The 22,848-nt window shown below is 46.7% G+C and overlaps 1 protein-coding gene across 1 annotated transcript in view; it reads left to right on the top strand.

The window, feature by feature from the left end:
* LOC144828035 (lectin-like) overlaps positions 1–22,848 on the top strand; it is a 333,296-nt gene that overhangs the window by 164,360 nt on the left and 146,088 nt on the right. The gene's annotated exons all lie outside the window — the stretch shown is intronic.

The raw sequence follows: 22,848 nt of genomic DNA, 5'->3' as shown, positions 1-22,848 counted from the left end.
ACATATTTCTACCTTTCTTGAGGCCTTATTTGGTTCCTCATTTTGTTCATTTATCCTTACATTTCTTTATTCATCTTTTAAATGATCCTCTCATCTTTTTTTCTTATGGTGTCACTGTTGCAAATTTTCTCTCTTAATAATTTTCTTTTTTAAGTATTTTGAGTTAAAGGTAACAAATAATACGTACCAATGTACCACAAAATGAAAGGTGCAATTACAACATCAGGACACAGCAGGTCTGGATGCCTCCTCACACCTCCTCGCCGAAGAGACTGACGACAGGGGTAACGCAGGGTTCTACCTTAAGCCCCTTACTCTTCAATGTATATGTGACTCCCCTACTTTATCTGGCGGAACAGCTGGGAGCCAAAATAATGGCCTATGCGGATGATACGCAGCTGCTTTTCACCTGGCCTAAGGGTATCTTTGATCCATCTACTGTACGGCTCTGTCTGTCAGCGGTCTTTCGGTGGCTTGCACAGGTCCAACTTAAGTGCAATGAGGACAAGTCCGAGGTCCTTTTCTTTGGTTCCTTCCCTGACAACTTTAAGGACCAGATATGGCCCTCGGACCTGCCCTGCCCTAACTCAGTGGGAGGTCCAGCCAAGAATTTGGGGGTCTGGTTTGGCAGGACCTTAAATTCTTGGACCACATCAAAAAACTGACTGGCATTTGCTTCGCCACTCTTAAAACTTTGAGAAGATTTTTCCCTCTTCTCCCTAGAGTAGCCAAAGAGACTGTATTACGAGCCCTGATTCTGTCTCGGCTCGATTATGCAAACGCACTATTTAGTGGTTTGCCCGACTACATGGTACACCGCTTGCAGGTGATCCAAAATGCGGCGGTTCGTCTGCTATTCTCGCTACCTAGGAGATCCAGTGTGCGGAGCCATATACGAAGCCTTCACTGGCTTCCAGTGCCGCATCGAATTCTTTTTAAGGTTCTGGTTCTGGCATTTCGAGCGGTCCATCGTCTTGGACGGGTTTATCTGCAGAAACGGTTCTTATTCTACACCCCAAACCGTGCACTGCGCTCTGCCAACCAATGTCAAATGGTCCTGCCTAGATACAAATATGCCAGACTGGGAGGCCAGTCCATTGCAGTTAAAGCCGCCAGAGCCTGGAATGCACTTCCTCTGTACCTTAGAGCCTCTCCGACCATCTCTGTTTTTAAGAAGGGGTTAAAAACCCATCTGTTTAATGCCTCTCTCTAGTTGGGTTGGTTATGCTATGTTCTGATACTCTCCTTGTCTAAAACTCACCGTGCCAGGATACTCTGTAGTAACAGAGCGCGATACAAAAGATTTAATACCATAACATAACATAACATCAGAATTTGACTTTGTTAAACCATATTAGAGCATTATGTTAACAGGTATTATAGCAATGAACACCCCTATCATATGATAAGGTGAGAATGTCCCAAAGAACCCTTGGCTGCTTACTGCCCACACTCATTTAAGTTACTAAACTTAAGTGAAAGAAAAAAAGAACCTTTTGAGAATAATGGGTATTACTTTATATAGATATAAGAATTTCAGCAACACTGCGATTTGTATTATAACGGCCCTGTCCACAATTGCGAGTGGGTACTTTATCTACTTGTTTAGATAATTTGTTCATCAATTGGCCATAGTTATCAGTAAGAACTACATCATACAACCTATAGACCTTCAACCTGAACCCGTAAATAGTTCTGACTTGACATAGTTAATACAGATCCCTAAATCAAATCCGAATTGTAGGGACATTTGTATCTGGACTTTTAATGAATAATAGAATGTGGTGCACATACACATATATTATCAGGTGATGAGTTGAAAATAATATACTCCTGTGTGAATGAAGTTCATACAGTTTAAAAGCCCCATAACAATGGCAAAAAGGAGCAGGATAGGGGACAGCCCTGCCAGGGCCCAGTAGCAGTAATTAATGGAGATGACCTTTATTTTTTACTCTGATTGTTGGCTAGCTGTACAGCATTTAACTGCAGGAAGAAAGATTCCCACCCCCATCATTTTCAACATTACTCTAAGTAAGGGCCATTCTCATGAGTCAAACATCTATGTTTCAACAAACACACAGAATGAAAAGATGTCCAATCTAATTTGAATATATGACTGCACATACGCTTTGTAGATTGAAGAATCTGGTTCTAACGTGGATGGACCTGAACTGATCAGGCCATAAGAAAGGTGACACTATTCTACTGGTCAATATTTGTGCCATAATTTTACTGACTATATTGGTTAGCGATAGTGATCTATATGATTGGCACATTAGTTATTCCGTTCCGGGTTTTAAAGAGTTATAATGATTGCTTCTTTGATGGATGGAGGGAGTTCACCACATTCTAAGGTTTTCTCATACAACATGAAATTCTGTGGGCCTTGTTAACCCCTTTGCCGTGGGGGTAATTCCCCCACGGCGCAGGGGAAAGGGGGTGCCGCGGCGCCGCATTACTCGTGACGAGCCCAGCTCATCATGAGTCACAGTGGAGCTGTGCTCATGGCCAGCTGGGCTCTTCCCGACCCCGCCCTCTAATTAACTCTCCCGCACAGGCGGGAAATCAATTGCGCGTGGGCGAGCTGCGGCCGTTATGACGAGCCCAGCTCGTCATGAGCCCAGCTCCACTGTGACTCATGACGAGCTGGGATCGTCATGAGCATGAAGGGGTTAAGTCTCATATGCCTTATAAAACTCTGCAGCTAGTGTGTCAGAGCCAGCCTTCCAAGAAACTAGTCTGTCAATAGCCATGTACACCTTCTATATTTATCTAAGCCTGTTCAGAACCTGTCTATGCTCCTTGTCAACCCCAAGCTGTCTCCACGTCTTCTAGATATTGTCATAAAGCCATCATTGATTGCACCAAAGAGTGAGGAGTGTACCTAGGCTCATGATATGATGCAAATACTTTCAGTTTGAAGTTTTGTATCTTTGTGTTCATATTTTATGCCTACAACATGATGCACTCTGAACTGTGACTTCAACAGCCAAGCAACTAGGCTATGACCCAGCCGGTCTCCTTCACTGAATCTCCTTGCCAGTGCATCTTTGCACAAAAACCTAACTTTGGACTCAGTCAGCTGGAGAAGCTCTCCTTCTACAACTCGCTCTTTTTGATCTCTCTCGCTATCTGACATATTTGCTAGTAGGACATCATTGGGATTTTTCCAAATTTTCCAGCAACAGACTTTTCCAATTAAAGACCATGGGCCCCGTTGTTCTTGTGGTACAAACAAATTAGACTAATGTTCTTGCACTAACCCTATGTATATTTTACAGTATTGTGACACGCTTTCTATTTCTGCTAGGGACTTTAAAGCACAAGGCATCCTAGAGTTCGATAAGCTGCAAACTTTCAAAATGGCAGATCTGAAACATACTTGGCATCTTATCAATTTCTAGACAAACTCCTTCAAAAAAGTCAGGTTTCTCCAGTCCTTGAGATCAAAGAAAAATCTCACCTTCCATGAACACAACTGCTTTTATTTGTGATGAAATGGTAGACTCTAATCTTTGATTTCCATCCTTTCCTCAAAAGAGGCATGTGGTCTTTGTTGATAACCAAACATTAGAAGAGGAAGATGGTACTCCAAAGCCTTTGAAAAATATCTGTTGGTCATATGTCCTGCAAAAGAATAAGGTGTGAATTTTGTGGATAATGGTGTTATGAATTTTCAATTCTGCATGAAGCAGGACTCTTAAGAAAGACTGAATATACTACTGAAAAGTTCTGGTATACCATTTGACCACTGAGGTATCAATATCACTTGTGTTCTTTCTATGAAGAGGCAAGCACGTGGCTTACAGTAGGTAGGTTGTAATCATATTGGAGTGCTATCTGCAATCTTCTCTTCCTCCATTTTTCCCTGGGCTCCTCATTTACAAGACCTTAAGGCTTCTGTACATTCCGAGAGCAATCAGTTGACTGTTTAGCAAAATGAAACAGAGTACTATCCCAGGTGGTAGATCAGGAAGCTGCTCCCTTCAGATGTCTTAGGTATGGACAGCGCTAAATAGAACATTATTAATAGACATTTCTCCTGCTCTTACCGCATGCATCAGGATTTTATTCTTGACCCTAAAATACAACATAGTTCAGTGGCTCCCTATACTTAATAGATAGCTTAATTCCTGTTTTACCTCCAAATATTATCCAGCTACAAAATGCTGTTTTTAATTGTTATCCTGCAATTTCTTTTGGGCATTCATCCACCCCAGCTGATGTAGAACTCAGATCAAAGCCCCCCTCTTTCAAGCTAATAGTCAAGACCCGTGGCATCTCTCCATTCTGAACTGTTCTCTTTGTCAGTGCCTCAAACCTTACAATTCATCTTCACTCACAGTGCACCATCTATGTCACCAAAGAACAACATTGCACAACAACCCGAGACATTTAGGTCAGAAGCATACCACAGGATATATTTGGAGTCACCTGTGTGGGAATATATAGTAGTGTGTTTCCTTGCTCTAATATTTCTTTGCAAGGTGCAAACTTTCGCAGATTTATATTTCAAGCTTCCTAGAGTTTCCGCTGTGCCGAGTGTGCAGTGTGTCCTATTGAAACCAGCATACCCATTCATCACTTGAGTGCTCACAGATTTGCCACAGACTATGAGTCCACCACCTGGTCCATCTGAGGTGGTTCACAATCTTAGATTTTTATTTCACTTCAACTTGACCTTTGTCCCTCAGTATTTCGAAGCACAACAACCTTCTTCTATCATCATCGTATCCTTAAAAAAGTCTACTCTACTTTGAAAATAGCTTATATGCCCCAGGTATTAATGCCTTTGTTCAGTCTATGTTGGTCTCCATATTTCAGCTTTTCCGATAAAGAACTACAATGCCTGCTGACTGAAATAAAGTATTATTTTGCAACCTCTGATAAAAGCTCAATTTCAAATTTTCCTCTTTCTAAAAAGGTGTAATATTTGTTAGAGGATGCTCCTTCAGGTGCAGTTTTAATATAAACAATGTTATCATCCACCATCTAACATTGAACCTCTCTCATAGCAGTGTGGTTCTATTCTGGTGAATGGTTTTGGCCACTTAAACAGAAGTATATGAATTTAAACTGATATATATGAGAGCAAACATCTGTTGGCCTTAATCCGAACTGTAGGTCAAAAATAAAGGTACAGAAAAATATGAGGAACCTTTTTTGAATTTTTCTATTTTTCTGAATATCCACAATGAACATATGTGAGATATATTGCTGTTGTTGGTTAATCTGGAATACAGCATTATTTTACTCTTTAGTGATTGTACAAACCCACTCCAACTGAAATGCCTGGTGGTGGCCACGTCAGATTTTATAATTTTCTAAAAATGAAACCTTGTTATTTTTTCACTGAATAAGAAAAAACACAGTGGAAATAAAATTGAGATTGCAAAAACTTACTACTTCACTTTATATTCTAATAATAATATTCATTATAGAAGTTTGGTATTTGAGAAAACAAGTCTTACAATAATTTAGAAAGATTCTATGTCAACTGACCTAAAATTACCTCTCATACACAACCCCCATTGACTCCCTCTGAGAATTGATTTTGCACCATGGGAAATCGCAATCTCAAACGTGGTGTACTTCCAGATTTTTGCCTTGACTGTTTTTACTAGCTGTATAACTCTGTGCACTCTACGCTGCTAACAAACAGCATACTCCAGATTGGCATATTTATATTACTTTTAGACTCTAGTATATAGTATAAAAATGTACCCAGAAACTGTAAGTTAAAAGTCCTAAGTGGACTGGAGCACCCACTGCGCCATTCACTGCAGTGACAGCGTACACATGACTGCAGGCCTGCCATCTGTAACCTGTCTTTACAGGTTTGAACAGCAACTTCGATCAATCAATATAACTCCTTTTGACAGGACAAAACCTTCCTTTGAAATAGTCACCAAAAGCCAGACTTACTGTCCATAAGGGAGGGTACATGGTATTTAACAGTAATCTATGTAAACGTTTAATGTTAGACAATTCCTTACTGTGAAAAGGCCCAAAATCTATTTTCACAGCAGCAGATTTGGCTGTTCAATGTGAAAGCATCGGGATCCAACATTACATTTAATATTATTATCTCCATCTAGAACACACGGACATAGTTAATTTTGGGACAAAGGACTGCATTGGAGAGGAACCTAATTAACTTCAAGGAGGCCTATCCTGTCATAATCAACTGTAGCTAACACATGGGCCTTCCGCTTCTTTGTCCCTCTTGTTAGCCAGGTACCCCTCTCAGTGGGAGAGGAGCTGACCCATAATCTGTTTTGAAGTAGCACAAATGAGTGGTTGCTAATTCTTCTGCCCCAGCTCTAGGGTAGGCACGGAGTGAGAATGTTTCTGCCATCTTCCTGTTAGATTGCTTGTAATAGGGCACACATAAAATGCTGCAAAAGTGATTATTGTCACTTTTGTCCCATTGTTTTGGGCGCGTCCAAAAGGTTCCCCATCCATAGGCAGGGGCCAGGCATAAATGTTCCGAGCATAGTACTCTATGCAAAACACTTTCTGGATCTGTGGAAGATCACAAAAGAACTGGACCAACTGTCTGTGACCTGAGAAGATCCTAGAATATTGAACCTGCTTTCTCTCTCTAGTACCCAGGATAAAGCATTAGACGCCAAGGGTCATAAGGTTGGACTCAGTTCAGACTATAGGGACACAACTAGCTACACTCCCTTCAATTTCCCAGCTGACCAGTTCAAACTGGACCTGCCTTAAATCACGATACTGGCCTCTGCCAGAATATTATGCACCAAGAGCTGCCCCCAAGTTTCAGGACTCCTGGATAATATCAAAGTGTACTCTTCCTATTTTGTCCTAAAACCTAGGACTTGAAAACTGTTTGCCTCCAAAGACCCTTGGAGGACCGGGACCAAACTGCCAAGCCAATCCGGGGAAGGTGCTTAGCCACTGGGCCAAAGATTCAGTTTGCTCCCATCATTCTGCAGCAGCAAATTTTTCTCAGTGAGACCTTGCAGAGATGGGATCAGGCCTCGTGGAGCCCTCTTTGGCCTCTCTGAACATCAAAAAAGGTCCAAGGTGGGAATATTTGAAGGCGAAAAAATGATCATGCTACAAGGGACCTTCTATTAGCATAAGATTCACATTTACCCCTCTTCGAGCTTTCCCAACAAAAGTCAACTGCTTCACTGAGACCTCAATCAGTTGCTATTCAATGATGTGGAACTTTCTTAGCCTAACTGATTTTAAAATTCAATTTTGAAAATGCCCTTTCCTATTCGGTGCCTGCAGTCTTTCCTAGCTCACATGACTGGGTGTAGTTGGCAGTTAGATTTTGTGAATTCCACCCAGACACACAATAGAGAGATTAGGTGAGCCAGAATGGGCCATCTGCTGGTCGGATGTGTAGGAAGCTGGATCTGTATGTACAATACCGAAGTAAGGTATGGCATTCACAGAGTCCAGTGGAACCCCAAAGGCTTACATTGTTAAAGGTAGATAATACCTTACTCTATATCTGTGGTAGTGTGGGCGAGCAGAAAGGCTCTATCAGAGGGTAGTGTTAAGCATTAATTGTACACACTCAGGCAAGAAATGATTTCCCACACTCAAAGACTGAGCTCTGACCAATTGTTGTATCTGAAAATATTTTAGGTGTTGTTTATTTTAGAACCAAGCAGGACTTGGTACAGATAAATATGTTTATACTTTTGAAGACAGATTGTTAAAAAAAGGAAGCTGGATGAATAGAGACTTTTCTTACAGCTTTGTAAAAATTTACAAATACAGTTGTAATTACTTTTGATTACTTTCAGAATTTCTTTTTCTACTCAGTGTGATCTGCCTAGATATCACACTAGGACATTTACTGTATAAAAAATAATAAACAGTTTTTCTTAACACAGTTTCTTAGATTTGAATACACTTTTCAACTCCACACTTCTTTTCACAGAAAAACAATCAATACAGTCCTAGGGGTCAAAATCAGGTTATCAGTTTTAAGGTGAGTAATCTGTCTTGGGGTTTGAATTTCTGGGATTCGAACCAGGGTTTATCCAGGGTCAAGGGTGCACTCAAAGAACACCCTCAGTGGCACTAGGGTGGCTGAGTGCGAGTGCTGAGGCCTAATAATATCCAAGGCAGGATAGGGGTCCTCCGGTTGGTGGTTGCTCAAGGGCATGTCACTTGAATGTGGGAGCAAAGCTCCTAGACATAAGCTTAGGGCAAAGGGTGATCCAATTTAGCACATAAGGTGCACCCACAGCGGCACTGGGGCAGCTGAGTGCAGGGTGTTGATTTGGCATTGGGTGCCCTGTCGTTTTCAATGGGAATTGTCCGTTTTGGGTTTTGGCTGCAGGCTCTTTCCAGGAAGTCTTCCGGAAGAAACCAACAGCTGAGCAGGAGGGCTCGGGGACGTAGGTGCACCTCAGGCCTTCTTCTCCAGGGCGGCTGGATGCATGTATCCCTTTTGAGGTTGGATTTCACCCTACCTGGCCACTCGCGGTTGGGTAGGTCTCTGTGCAGAGGATACAGGCAACGTCGGGGAGTCCTAGAGGTGTCACCCCACAGTGGACTAGGACTCTGGAGTACTGGCAAACCTCACTAGGACAGGTGGGCCACTCAGGCTTGGGCCCTAGGCAATGGGTGTAGTGGTGTTTCCAGGCCTCTGGCGTCTTTGTCTTCAGCATGCTTGGAGTCTTTCTTTGAAGATTCGTTAGAACGGAGCTGCTGTTCAAATGAGATCCATTTTTTGTTGAAGGCAGTCAGTCCTCCTATGGGTTCTGGAGGATGCTGGCTGCAGGACAAGGCAACTTTTCGTGCAGGATCTTTGGAAACTGCAGATGGGCCAGTAGGATTGGGGCCAAGTCAGTTCTTCTCTGCAGTCTCCTCTGCTGTGTGTCTTCTTTCGTCCTCCTGCTTCTTGGTTGGGGAAATCTCCTTCTGGGTTCAGGGCAGCCACCTAAATACTGTATTTAGTGGGCATTTTAGGGGTCTCTAGGTCAGTAGCCAACTGAATACACCCTTGGTGTGCTCACCCCACGTGGGGGAGTGGGCACAATTTCTAACACTGATTGGAGAGGGCCTGCCATCTGCAAGATGTCGGGCACTGAAGAGTGCTCTGCTTCCCCCACCTGAGGGGAAAGGTTGGCAGAGGTGGGCTCACCTTCTGGGCTGTTCCAATTTTACCTGCGTGTCTTCCCATTGAAAAGGGGATGACATAGGAAGGGGGCCTGCTCCTGAAAGCAGGAGAGGCTGGGTGTTGTGTTACAAAGGGGGCAAGACCTTTGAAGCTCCCCTGCCCCAGATGGCTCTTCATGACCTGGAGAATGTGTGACCACTTGCGGCCAGGACAGGCTTTCTTTCTGTAACCAGTGAGCAAAGGTGGTTCCCACCCCAGGGGTCCGGAAACATGTCTTGTGGTGGCAGGCTGGTGTTTACCAGTCAGGTAACCTACCAGAGGCTGGTCTTTTTTCATGGGGAATCTCTGAGATGCCCTTTGAGTGCATTGTATAAAAAGGCCCACACTGGCATCAATGTGGGTTTATTATGCTGAGAGGCTTGCTACCAAACTTTCCACAATTCAGTAAAGCCATTATAGTGCTGTGGAGATCGTAATGACAAACACCCAGACCATATACTCTTTATAGATATACTACATTAAAATGACTAAGAATGGACTCATACACAGTAGGGGTACAGTGCTCATACTACTGTACCTTCACCAGTGGTATAGTGCACCCAGCTAGAGGGGTGTCTTACCTACACCATACGCAGTAGGTTGCAGGCATGACACACAGGTATATGTGCCATGTCCACTCTTCACTTGTCTCTACACCAAAGCATTCAGCCTGCAATGGCAGTGTGTGTGTGAGTTTTGAGGTACAGGGCCTCTAAGGGTGGTACAATATGTGCTAAAGCCCTTTGAGTTCTTCCCTGGTACAGTGCCCTTGGTACCCATGGTACCTTTTAAAAGGGACTTAGATCTAGCCAGAGAGGTGCCAATTGGTGGTATGGGAGCACAGTTTTGGGAAAGAACAAAGGCCCTGGGAACCTGATTGGCAGGGAACAAGGGCACATTAAGTCAAAGTGCAGCAGAAATCTGACAAACGTGGTGGGGTTACTGCAACAGCAAACCACTTTTCTACAGGATGAGTAGGAACAGTTGGGAACCGCCCAACTTACAACTAAATTATCTGTACAATTTCTTCACACAAAGAGCTTGTCATCACTGCATTGTCCTTGAAGCCAGCCTGGAGCCAGGACAGGAGGTTTGGAAATTCTTAGCACTTCAAAGAGAAGCCTCTTGAAACTTCTCCTACGTCAAAGAAGGCACAAGGTATAAAAATAGTCAGTGCTTTTTCTGGACCTGCAGAAGGACTCTCAGAGGACTGCCTGCTGCTGTGGCCTACTACGTACTCCACATTACTGCTTTAATGCACCTAGAAGGACTGATTTGCTGCCCGGAGCTTGCCTTAAACCCTCAGAGGCCTGCCCTGCTGTTTGAGCCCTGCTTCTTCACCCAAACCCAGAACTGCTAGAGTGACTCCAAAAGCTAGTTTACTGGACTCTTGTTCAGAGGCACAGGGACATAACAGGCTCCCACCATCTTGAACCCTCACCTGGACCCACCTTGAGTGAGTCCTAACACCCAAGTGGTGCCCCTCCAGTCCTGGACCTTTGGTGGTGGTGCTAAAAGTGCCCAGATAACCATACTCCCAAACCTGGGACTTTGACATTTTTGGGCTAAAAACTGCTCTCGGAACTGTAGGAAGACTGTGACCAACCTGCTCATCTAGTTGTCCTAGGTGCATCACTGGTAGGCCTTCCTTGACGGCAGCTCCCACTTCGTTCTTGACCGCAGCAACAAATCCTGTTCAGCGGTCCTCCGCTAAAGAGGTATCCACCTCCTGGAACTCTCGTCGGCTACAGCCTCCTGCCTCATCCTGCTGGAGACGTCAGACTTCCAAAAAAGAGACTAAGTCCAAACGTGTATATCTTCACCGCAACTTTGCCCAGCGGATCCCCTATGACAATGCTTCCTCCTTGGACACCCCCTACAGCCTTGCCCCACTGAACTTTTCTTTCATAGACATTTTTCACCAGAATTTCTTCTATTTCCGATGGTAAGTGCCAACCAGGTCCAGTCTACTTTGTGTATGCGACCAGTGCTCCATCACAGTCAGACATATTTTTGGACTTTGACCTGGTCTTGCGTGACTAGATGTTTGCGGTTGGCACTTTGATTTTTAGGCACTAGTTTTTAACCTAAAGTTTAGAAATTCATAACTCTGATTCTAGTGATTGGATTGTTTTGCTGTCAAATAATTTATTAAATGTTACTAAATTGTTGTAAATTGGTGTGGGATTTGTCTTGTTTTGTGTTTTCACTTCATTACTGTTAGCGTGCTGCACATTGCCTGTAAATTGAGCCTGACAGTTTTTTTGCCAAGGTACCAGACGGTTAAGCAGAGGTAATTTAGTGACTTTTGTCGTTCACCCTAAAAGGGACTCTGGCTGTTGCCTGACCAAGGCTAACACCCCAATCAACCAGCAACTCAATTTCTCACATTGTATGAACAGAGCCTTCAATAGGAGGGAGAGGTGCTGATTAATAATTGAATAGCCACTTTTGAACAGTTTTTTGCATATGAAGAGGTTTGTTTCAGCTCCTAATATGGAAGGAACACAATTTCACAACATGGCTGTGGGAATTGAAAAGGCTCTATTTCCATAGGTGATTGTGTGAAACTTTGGGATGCTATGATGATGCCTGGTGGTAGTGAGAACATTTGAGGAGGAGGTCATGAAGTGTGGGGGTGCCAATAAGGATTATCGCACTGGACGCCACCAGTGCTAAAGCCAGCCCTGTTTGGTTGTGGTCCAGTGGAGATATACAATATGCTTCTCTATTGCTAAGCATGTGAAATAAGGTCTGTCGGCTCTCTTCAGTTATTTAAAGACATTATTTTCTTTCTGTTGCTGCTGAAGTTTGGAAGCAGTCATAATGGAGGAAAAACAAGCAGCTAAGGAGAGGAATCCGTATGAATTTTGTTAAGATGAGCAAGATTCTTCTCCAATACATTCTTCTTGGAAGAAAATTGCTTTGTGAATATGGACTTCTACAGCTCATGATTTTTAGACATGGCATCCTTAGTGTGGTTTTACCCCTACCTTTTTACCTTCAGACTTTCTGTTTTTGCTGACTTTGTTTTTACTGGCCTTAGGACTCTTCGTGCTTTACCACTGCTAACCAGTGCTACAGTGCTTGTGCTCATTCCTTAAAACATGTTAGATTGCCTTATACACAATTGTCATATATTGAATTTACTTGTCCTTAGTAATGTGGCACTACCCATGTCCAGGGCCTGTAAATAAAACGCTACTTATTGGGATGCAGCACTAATTATGCCACCAACTTAAGGAGTACTTTAAACATGTCTCAGGCCTGCCAATATAGCCAGTGTGTGTGCAGTTTTAAATTGCTATTTCTACCTGGTAAAATACATCTTTTACCATGCCCAACCCTTCCTTTTTAATACATGTAAACCACCGTAAGGTAGACCCTGACCACCTCCAGGGCAGTGTATATTGTAGTTAAAAATCTGGACATGTACTTTTAAAATGTACATGTCCTCTGAGTCACTAATTAAAGGTCTACCTCTCCCATAGGATAACACTGAAATGGGCTTATTACATTTTATAACTATAATTTCCAAATGGGAAGCAGTAACCCCTTCATGGTTGGTGTCTCTGGAATCGCAATTTAAAATCTTAACTTATGGGGAAGTTAGTTTTTAAATTACAATTCTAAAATTGCCGCATTAGAAAATTGGCATTTTCTTGCCCTAACCATTTGGTGCCTGCAGAATGTCTCTGGTTCACATTACTTGGTTTGGGGCACAGTTGGGCTTTGTGTATTCCTCCTAGACAGTCACACACAATGGGAAACATAGGTGTCACTGAATGGGCCATCACTGGCAGGATGGGAGGGAGGAGCTGTGCCCAGCCCCATCTAGACTTGAATAGGCTGGACGCCTGCACTCGGGCTTCAACAATCAATTACGAGGGGGAGACCCACCGTGGAGAGCGGGCGGCAGCGTGACACTCATTAAAGATTTTAACTCGGCGATACGGAACGCGAGAAGGAGGCTGACTTTATTGGCAAAGGGAGTGAAACACAGGGGAACCGACGGCTGACTGCCCCGTTCAATAGAAATCAGGAGACACTGAGATTATTATCGAGACAATTGTTGACATACCTGTTGGTACTGTGCTGTTCTTGGAGCCAAGGGACGGACCTTTGTTTGCTGCTTTGACCCCTGGAAGGAAGCCAGCACCTCGCCGGACCCGCTTCACGGGTCCCGCATCGCTGTCGGACCTTGAGACAGAGACTGCGTCTGAGGGTTTTTGGACTTCTGCTTGTTGAGCCGTGGGGAGCGCTAATAGGGCAGCAGGGCTGCGAGCTGTCTCACAGGGACTCAACTTCCCAGGAGCCCCTGCGTGAGTAACTGACCCGCAACACCTGGGCCGCTCTCCCTGCCTGCCACGCCCCCGCGTCGATGTTTCAAATTCCTGCATATCGCCCTCACCTGTGGGATTCCCTTTGTGCTGTTCTTGGAGCCACGGGACAGACCTTTGTTTGCTGCTTTGACCCCTGGAAGGAAGCCAGCACCTCGCCGGACCCGCTTCGCGGGTCCAGCATCGCAGTCGGACCTTGAGGCAGAGACTGCGTCTGAGGGCTTTTGGACTTCTGCTTGTTGAGCCGTGGGGAGCGCTGATAGGGCAGCAGGGCTGCGAGCTGTCTCACAGGGACTCAACTTCCAGGAGCCCCTGCGTGAGTAACTGACCCGCAACACCTGGGCCGCTCTCCCTGCCTGCCACGCCCCCGCCTCAGTGTTTCAAATTCCTGCATATCGCCCTCACCTGTGGGATTCCCTTTGTGCTGTTCTTGGAGCCACGGTACGGACCTTTGTTTGCTGCTTTGACCCCTGGAAGGAAGCCAGCACCTCGCCGGACCCTCTTCGCGGGTCCCGCATCGCTGTCGGACCTTGAGGCAGAGACTGCATCTGAGGGCTTTTGGACTTCTGCTTGTTGAGCCGTGGGGAGCGCTGATAGGGCAGCAGGGCTGCGAGCTGTCTCACAGGGACTCAACTTCCCAGGAGCCCCTGCGTGAGTAACTGACCGGCAACACCTGGGCCACTCTCCCTGCCTGCAACGCCCCCCACCCCTCCTCCCTACTTTACTGACTCGTTACACCGCTGCGCGGGAGCGCGCAGGAGCGCCCGGGGCTAAGCCCGGGCAAAGGGCGGGCCCTCTTAGGCCCTCCGAGGCCCGTAGGGTCTGGTCTGGGCCAGAACTCCTGGTTTTGTTTCAGGTGACTGTATTGTATTATGCATAATCACTGGGGCCTTTAGTAACGTGAGCAAATTTGTGTGCCACTATTTTTATTTGAGGTATTAAGGAACTAGGGTCTTTGGGTTGTGCTCAGCTCATCCAGGTATTAATCTCCAGCCAAAGTGATGTGCACCCGTGAAACACGAAGCAAAGCTGCGGCTGGAGCTTCTAAATTGACAGGCACACTAGATAATTTCATTGTGCGCACTAACTTTTTAATTGATGAGGGAATTGCCCTCATGGAAAGAAGGGTGTCCCAGGATCTCGCACAAGCGAGAAGGTCCTCACTAGGCCCTATAGCCTCTGCACACACACCAATTAAATCCCAATGTATTCCTGAATCCAACCCTTCCTCTACCCCCTTATTAGCAGTCTCCCTTACTCCTTCTTTGGTTCCCTTGTTAGCTATTGACCATCAAGACACGACACTCTCACAAAGGGGCATACTGGAGGGTGCTATCCCTAAACGCACCCAACCACATTGTAAGGACAATGGCGACCACATAGTTATTTTTGATGAGGCAGGAGGCCCCAGCGGTGCTGCCAGTACCAGTGGTGGGCTTGAGGAGGGGAGAGCTAATTTGGACAATTTGGGTAATAGGGTCGGGAGAGTAGAGGCGCTTCATGTATCCCGCCCCCTATCGATGGGCATTCCTGATGATACAGCCTCAAATATTAGTGGGGAAAGCATCCTTGAGGCGAGCAGCCTGGATGAAACTTCAGAGGGTACAGAAGATAGGAACGGTATATTTATGAGCTCCTTATCTGATCTCATTAAATCTTTACTTTCTCCTTTGGAGATCAGATTACAGGGCATTGAACATCAGCTCCAGAATTTAAACTGGGAGCTAAAAACCCGGCCTAATGCTCCCACCCAAAAAGCTCCGGGCACACTAGCTTTGGCTGGGTCAAAACCGCCTCTATCGACTAAACAGTCTGAAGGAAAAAATCCCACCCACAAAACGTGCTTGCCCAAAACTCCCACCCCTAAGAGCAATATAAATTGTATCACTAAGTTGCCTTCTAATGTCCCTAGCAAATCGCTGGAAAAAGATGGACCCATTATCCCTGCTCCTAAATCCCTTACATCACTCCCAGTGAATCCCAAGGTACGCCGGAATATTAGTCTACCACCTGACGCCTGCCCTTATGTTATAGTTCTAACAGGTGTCCCCGAACTTGCCCTCGCAACATCAGAACCATTTTGGGCCCTAAAAAATAAAGTCTGCCACTGGTTAGATAGAAACTACCCACTTCCACCCAATATCCGTACTAATCTGCTTATGGTGGAGAGAGCACCGTGGGTTGGTGAGAATAAAAAAAACATCCAGGGCGACTGTGTGGTTGTGACATTTGAGGACTCACGATCGGTGGAGCATATTTGTGCTGGGCCCCCTTGTAACATCAACTCTTCAATTTTAGCTAAACCCCTTTCCTATTTTTATATGGTTGCAGATCATGGCAGTAATAGGTGGAGCTGGTTGAGAGCCTCTAAGTATGTGAGAGGGGGAATGAGAAGGGAGCCTCTGTTGGATCATAACATAAACCAGTGGGATGAGGGTCTTGATGGAGGATGGAACACAGTACAAAGAAGAGCTGGTAGGCCCCCTTTTGGTGCTAATCAGTTTAATGGGGTATGGTTTGATCAACAGCACAATCCTCTTCCAATACCCTGTTTCAATCGATATAGTGGTCTGGAAGCAGTTGACATCCAACCCACTCATCTGGTGATGATGATACGAGGGAGGTGGTAACTTCTCCATTGGTTGTACTTGGAAGTGGTAGGGGGGGTCAAGCGAATATGGAAACTATTTGCCCTAGTTTGGGTGAATCTGAACATAGCCTTACAGTCACAACTAACAGCCTGATTCATGAAGCGAAATAGCGCCCGCAATCGCTGCGAAAATGCAATTCCGGGTGCAAAATACGGAATTGGCATTCAAGAACAAAATAGCGAATTCGCAAACACAGAATAGCGATTATAATAGCGATTACGCTATAATAGTCGCAGATTCCCGGTAGTCGAGCATTAGCGATACGGAAATAGCGACCAACCACGGAATCTGCGAAAAGAATAGCGAAACGCAATATATTCTCTATCGGCATTCATGAAAAATATACAATAGCGAAAAAACCCAAAATCGCACTTTTGCGCGGCGCAAATTAAGGACAACTCAAAGCAGGTGGTAACCATAAAAGCCATGATTAAGTAAAATTTGAAAAACAGTTGGCCAATCACCAACAGGTCCAGGCCTGACCAATCACACATAAGGACATTCAGCAGCAGCATTAGGCGTTCCACAATGCCAGGAATGTACATGGTGGTGAGGCGGCGAAGGCTACAGCGAGCAGCACGGAGGAGACGCATGAGGCAGGAAAGGATTTACCGGCAGCGGGTCACCTTGCTGGGCCAAACCAGAGAACAGATATATGCTAAATACAGGCTGAATGGGGAAATGATCATCTGGCTGATACATGAACTTGACCCCCTCATGCAGCACCCAACAAGGCGAAACAATTCGGTGCCTACACATGTGCAGGTATTGTGCAGCCTGCACCTCCTGGCCTCCGGCAGTTTCCAGGGCATAGTAGCGGCTGCTGGGGGGATATCCCAGCCCACCATGTCACGCTGCCTCCACACTTTCGTTGACGCCATGCTCACCCAGCTCCACCGCCACATCACATTTCCCACGAGCCAACAGGAATTGGACCTGACAAAACTACAATTTTACAATGTAGCCCATTTTCCCAATGTCCTCGGCTGCATAGACTGTACCCACGTCGCCATCTGCCCACCAGCTGCCACGGAGTATATGTACCGCAACAGGAAGTCCTACCACTCCCTCAACATACAGATGGTCTGCAATGCCAAGACCATCATCACTGACATTGTCGCCCAGTACCCAGGGAGTACCCATGACTCCTTTATCTTCAGGCACAGCGGACTCCACACACGACTGCTCAGGGGAGAGTTTGGGGAAGGACACCTACTTGGTAAGTACACTTTGTCGACAATGTCACATTGCAATGAAGTCACTGCGCTGCACAGGCAATCAACCTCTGCTCCTCTCATTCAGGTGACAGTGGCTACGCCCTACGGGAATACCTCCTGACCCCTTACCTCTACCCTGCCACACCTCAGCAACGGCGCTACAATGTTGCGCACATCCGGACAAGGAACTGTATAGAAAGGACATTTGGGCTGCTCAAGAGCAGGTTCCGTATACTGCACAAGACAGGTGGGGCCATGTATTACAGTCCTGCTGCGTGCTGCCGCATTGTGGCTGTCTGTGCAATGCTTCATAACATTGCAACCAAGCGCCGGATACCTGTTGAGATCTCAGGCAGTGAATCAGAAGGGGACGACCGGCCACCAGCACATGCGCACCATGCACGCGGGGAGAACCCAGCTGAAGGCCACAGACGTCGCAACCACATCACAGAGAACAATTTCTAGCCCACCCACTTCCCCCACCCCACATATCACAATTGCATGCAAAATGTAATGATTACACAAGGCTAATGTGTGCTGCAAAATAAATATATTTGTTTCATTCACAAAAAAAAGGTAATCAGTACAACTATTTACAACTAACAGTATTCCTTCATACTGCAGTGTGAAAGTACATGGCAGGCTTATAGTCAGCCTGTGCCAGTGTTTTTCTGACAGAGTCAATTGCGCCTCCTGCGCGTTATGCCCAAGCGCCTCTGAGGCTCATCCTCTTCCGGGGCACCTGTACCTGGCGTTGCCCTGGTGCTGCGCCTAAGTGGCGGGACTAGTGTGGCAGATTGGCTGCTGACGCTGGAAGCCCCCTCACTGCCATCGTCACCCCCTACAGTGGCAGGTAGAGCAGGAGGGTGTAGTGCCGTTACCGCCGTGGTTAGGTGCTCCAGGACCCTGGTGATGTCCTCACAGCACTGTACTAGTTGGTGCTGCTGTGTGAGTGACCGCCGCGACAACTGTGAGGTGGCATTTGCAGCCACATAATTAGACCTGCTGTAGGAGGCCAGCCGGCTCATGAGCTGGTGGTGGCGCCGGCTTGCTGCACTGCGCTGCTTGATCATCGCAGCAGTGTTTGCCTCCATGGCTGCAGTCATGCGGCCCATGGCCGCCGTCATGCGGTCCATGCGGTCTCCCACTCCGGCCACATTGCGCCCAATTTTGTGCAGCTGGAGCTGAATGGCACCTTGCTGCTGTGACTAGCGCTGATGGATCCTCAGCATGCGTCTTTCTACGCTCAAACAGGCATGGCGCTGTCCATTGCCCCTCCTGCTGATTGGAGCTGTGGTGTGATGGCGAGAACTCCCACGCCTGCTCTGCTGGCCTGTCACAGTGGCTGGCCGCTGTGTTGGCGCTGTCGCAGGCCCAGATGTCGTAGCACCAGCTGCAGGTGGTGTCACAGCAGGCATTGCTGGTGCGGCAGGGACTGGAGGCACATTAGTGGGGTGCCTGGCTCTGGCTGCGGGTGGAACGGCAGATGCAGAGGCCACAACGGTGGGGGGCCTGGCCTTGGCTGCGGGTGGAATGGCAGATGCAGAGGCCACAACGGTGGGGGGCCTGGCCTTGGCTGCGGGTGGAACGGCAGATGCAGGGGCCACAACGGTGGGGGGCCTGGCCTTGGCTGCGGGTGGAACGGCAGATGCAGGGGCCACAACGGTGGGGGGCCTGGCTGCTGGTGTTGTTGCAGCGGCTGGGGCTGGTGCCTGGGTTTCCGGTTGAAAATCCTCCTCCTGGGCCTCCTCATCTATCTGCAGCCTCTCACTGTCACTGCTTTCTGCGCCACCTGTGAGGGTAAGTGGATACTCATTAGTTGCATGTGACTGTCAGACGTGCTGATGTTACATGCATGCTGGGTGACATTCCCTGGATGGCTGTGGATTTGCGTACTTTGGAACCTGTCTGGCTGCATTGTGGTACTACTACATTGTGGACATACTACATCTCCCACAATGCTTCAGGGCATTTCCTGATGCGCAACAAAGGCATGACTAAGGGCCATTATGTGAGCCTATTTGGTCAGGGACGGTCATAGGGGACAGGGTCGCAGTCGCATGCCACTTACCTTGGGTGTCTTGGCTGGGGCGGGAGGAGTCCAGAAGTGTGACGCCAACGCACGCCTCCCTCTCAAGGGTGTTCTCCACCTGGTCCTCCAAGGGTGTGTTGGGAGGGACTGTAGGTCCGCCACCTCCAGTGCCCGATGCCTCTCCAAGGCGCTCCGCCACCCTCACCTTGGCACGACCTCGGAGGTCATACCATCGCTTCTTGAGCTCCTCCAATGACCTATCGGCCACACCCACGGAGTTCACACTGGAGGCTATTCCCAGCCAGATCCTCCTTTTGTCTTGCTCTGGGACCTTCCTGGAGTTGATCCCAAAGAGTCTGTCGTGGTTGGCCACCACCCCTTCTATCAGATTCTCGAGCTCCTGCTCTGAGAACTTCAGCTTCCTCTTACGCCCTGCGCTGTTGCTGGGGCCAGGAACAGGTTCCTCAGACATGGCAGCAGTTTGGTAGTAATTTCGCTATCACAAGATTAGCTGCTGCTTTCCGACTTGCTCCCTCGAGGTTTGCCTCACTGTGGTGTTTGGGGGTGGGAACTGCCTGCTTCCTGGTTGTGATGTCATCACTGTGCTCGAAAAGCGACTTCCCGTTTTCCCGATCGCGCGAGATTGCGACTCGCATTCCCGATCGCACGAGATTGCGACTCGCATTCCCGATCGCACGAGATTGCGACTCGCATTCCCGACGCAGGTAGCCGGAAATAGCGATTATTCTGCGATTATAGTTAGTCGCTAACGGATTTAGCGCCCGCGTGCGAGTCGCTTTTTTTTTCACGTAATGTACATGAATTCTGATTTGCGAGTTCTCAATAGCGATTCGCATTTTATCACTATTTGAGACTCGCAAATGCAGTTTTTCATGAATCAGGCTGTATGGTACCATCTGCACCCCTCACCCCGATTAATATCCTTTCATGGAACATAGCAGGGCTTAGGAGAAACCTTGTTAACCCGGAATGGAGCGACTTTATGGATTCCTTCCAAATTTGTATGTTTCAGGACACTTGGTCCTTATCCCCGCAATACAAAAACGGGTATTCTACCTATTTTGTCCCAGCAGTTTCCTCAGGGAAGGGACGCCCCTCTGGTGGTTTGCTCATCTGGGTGAAGGTTAATCTAAACTGCACTGTCATTACACAAAGTTTATTCTAATGATATTTTGCACATTTCCCGGAAAAGTCCACATGGGGGTATTGTACATCTTTTTTGTGTTTATGCAAGAGGGGTTCAGGGTGGTCTAACCTCGCCAATAATTGAGCTGCTGGATGTTAAGCTGTCAGAATTGCCGCCCAGGTCCCAAATTTTGGTGGGGGGTGACTTTAACTGTACATTTGAACCTTTGGATGATGAGGATGTACTGGGTTTGATTTCTGAGGATTGGATACAGACAATTCCCCCTTTAGCATTGGCTCCTATTAAGAAATGGTCTGCCAGAGCAATCCAGTTAAATGCCCTCACCCTGGAACACAACTTACGGGCTCTAAATGGACGGACTATTTCTGATCGTGACGGGGCAATGACCTACAATAGGCTAGGCTGCCCATCACGAATCGATTACATTCTTTTAGATGTGCAATCTTGGGCCAGTTTAGTAGATATGGAGGTTAGACAGACCTCAGACAGTGATCACAACCCATTATGTATAAAAATCAATTGGGCTAATGGAATTTGTAAGAGTGGGGGGCCTGAGCTGATCACTAAGGAGGTCTTCCCCTCCAACTGTAATCGGAAACTAAGATGGGATGTGGTAAAATGTGAAGAGGGGAAAATTAACAGCATTAGGGAACTAGTCACAGCAGAAACCGATAGCCTCTCAGTGGTGGAATTGGCAGATCCCCACTTTTCAGGGCCTAACTTGCTAGCCCAGTACAAAAACCTAACTGCTAAAATAGGAAAGTATTTTCTTAAAAGCCCCCAGGGGCCCACTCGAGTGGATCTCAGACCCCCGAAGGCTAATCCATGGTACACAGCGAACTGTAGAGAAAAGAGGAAGGCTATTGCACTGGCCATAAAATCGAAAGACCCTATAGCAGTGAAATTAGCTAGAAAGGAGTACCGCAGCACCTTAACCTTAGCCAAGAAAAATTGGGAGGAGGAGCTTTGGCAACAGCTCAAGGTCGCTGCCTGTGGAAAGAACTCAACTGTTTTTTGGAAATTAATCAATGTCTTAGATCGCAGGGGAGTTGACCCTATTTTAAACCATATTAATGAACAGCAATGGTATGCCCATTTCTTAAAACTGTATTGTGAGGATGGTGCCGAAGCTCCCTCAATACCACCATCCGTGGGTAATCAGAGTAACCCTAGATCGGACTTGGGGAGTAAGGCGGATTCATTCACCCCGCGAGAAGTTAGAGATGCCATCTTAAAAATTCTTCCAGGTAAGGCAGCCGGTCCAGACGGTCTGCCTGGGGACCTACTATTACACGATCCCAAAATTTGGGCTGATTATGTAGCATGTTTAATGAACCTAATCCAGCAAGGCCACCCCGTCCTGGAATCATGGAAAGGGGCGGAGGTGATCACGATACACAAAAAAGGTGATAGAGAGGATCCTGCCAACTACAGACCAATCAGTTTAATTGACACCATACAAAAGGTAGTTGGCAGGGTCATTATAAATCGAGTAGAGACTTGGCTTATGGACGATGGTATTCTAACCCACTTCCAGGCCGGGTTTAGGCGGAATGTTGGGGCAGTGGATCAGGTCTTCCGGTTTTGTGCGGTCTATTGGAAGTCAGTATTAATTACTAAGGGTAGCCTTTACTTGGCCTTCATAGACCTGAAAACTGCGTTTGATGTTATTCCACGCGCCTAATTATGGGAGGTTCTATTGGCCTTGGGGTTTCCTAGTTATTTGCTGCAATTTGTTATCAAGCTCCATGAGAATAACTATGCAAGGATACGGTGGGGGAGTCAGGGCCAATTGACAGGGAGGGTACCAGTTAACAGAGGGGTGCGGCAGGGATGTGTGATGGCCCCGACACTGTTCTCCCTCTTTAGAAATGGGGTGGTGGACCATTTGAGGGAGGACCCTGCGGATGCCCCTGTCCTCGCCGGGGAGAAAACCCCCACACTCCTCTTTGCGGACGATACCCTCTTGATGTCCAAGACCCCCCAGGGTCTCCAAAAACTGCTTGACCGTTTTTCCCTCTTCTGTAAAGATTGTGGGCTAACAGTAAATACCTTGAAACAAAGTTTATGGTTTTATCCACACACAGAAAGGTTAGGAAGGCTTATCTTACATTGTATGGGTCCCCTCTAGAGGTTGTGAGTGAATTTGACTACCTTGGGGTAAGGTTGTCCAACAATATGAGCTGGGATTCCCATATATCAAAGATGGTATTAAATCTCAAAAGGGTCTCTGGAGCTATATTAAAGAACCAGCGTCTTTCCATTAGCAGACCGGTGGCCCCT

The sequence above is a fragment of the Lissotriton helveticus genome, chromosome 4_1 (genome assembly GCF_964261635.1).
Source record: "Lissotriton helveticus chromosome 4_1, aLisHel1.1, whole genome shotgun sequence".
In the NCBI taxonomy this organism is placed as follows: domain Eukaryota; kingdom Metazoa; phylum Chordata; class Amphibia; order Caudata; family Salamandridae; genus Lissotriton; species Lissotriton helveticus.
This window is presented reverse-complemented; position numbering and strand designations above follow the sequence as displayed.